This window comes from Pseudophryne corroboree, chromosome 8 (genome assembly GCF_028390025.1).
Source record: "Pseudophryne corroboree isolate aPseCor3 chromosome 8, aPseCor3.hap2, whole genome shotgun sequence".
Classification (NCBI taxonomy): Eukaryota; Metazoa; Chordata; class Amphibia; order Anura; family Myobatrachidae; genus Pseudophryne; species Pseudophryne corroboree.
In genome coordinates, this window is record NC_086451.1 from 169,218,900 (window position 1) to 169,220,004 (window position 1,105).

Below are 1,105 nucleotides of genomic sequence, written 5' to 3' on the forward strand. Positions count from 1 at the left end.
CAGAGCTGCTCTGTAAGGCAAATAAAAGGGTGTGGGCCCTGCAACACCACCTGTAGTTCGCATTGTGCGTTGGAAGGCACAAAGTAAGCAGACGGGAGAAGTCAGGATAGTGCGCAAGGGCATAGAAGGGAGGGGCTCAAGAAAAGAGAAGTGGAAACAGACAGCAAACTAGGCTGGAGAGAGACCTGAGACAATGAGATCTAAATTATACCAGAGCCAACCAGGGGAAAGCACAAATGCAGTCCCCCCCCCCCCCCCTACCACAAATTATGCAGTCGAGATTCCCACATTTGGGGAAATCACAGAGGTCAGCATACCCAGAATGCAATGAATGAACCTCACCCTGGGAAAACAATCTTCATGACCATGGTATCACCTAAGCAAAATAAGTATGATTTGAGATAGGGCTGGGGAGGGCCGCTGCTCAGGCACACCTCCGTCAAGTAAAGGAGATTCAACTGAGGCAGCACAAGGGAACTCTCATCTGGGGACAACAACTGCAGGGAGAACACATTTTCAGATGAATGTGTGAGGGCAGAAGGCTGCCTAATACTGAAGCACCCCCCAAACAACAAACCAAATGCAACAACTAGTGCAAGCATTCCTGGGGGAAGGCCTGCAGCAGATGGATTCGCATATGGTGATGTCATCCAAGCAATGGGTATAGTTGGCTGCAACCCTCGTCTGCATATGAAAAGAGAAAATGGTCACGCAGGGCATGGCGGCCTTTGTGGGGTTGCGCTTGGATGACCCCTAGATCGCTTTATACACCCCCATCAGTGTGGGGCTCATGTTGGCCATGCCCCAGCCCCTGAAGCATTCAAGCTGATTTCTTGCAGCAGCTGGACCCAGTAACAGCTCCAGAGTTGCTCTACAAGACAAGTAAAAGGGTGTGAGCCATGCAGCACCACCTGTAGTTTGCATACACACATATATAGGACAGCATCTCTTATATGCCTCAGGGGCAATAAAATAGTATCCTTATCTAGGGTATCCGTCCATGCCGCTACAGCACTACACATACACACCCAGGCCGACGCAATTGCCGGTCTGAGTAAGGTACCTGAATGTGTATAAATGGACTTCAGGGTAATCTCCTGTTTGC

General features: G+C 50.0%; 1 non-coding gene across 1 annotated transcript; it reads right to left on the bottom strand.

Annotated features, from left to right (window-relative positions):
- Window positions 1–221: 221 nt before the first annotated feature.
- On the bottom strand, window positions 222–393 carry LOC134951814 (U1 spliceosomal RNA). The gene has a single exon (XR_010184485.1). It is a non-coding gene; the product is annotated as a U1 spliceosomal RNA (small nuclear RNA).
- Window positions 394–1,105: the final 712 nt, after the last annotated feature.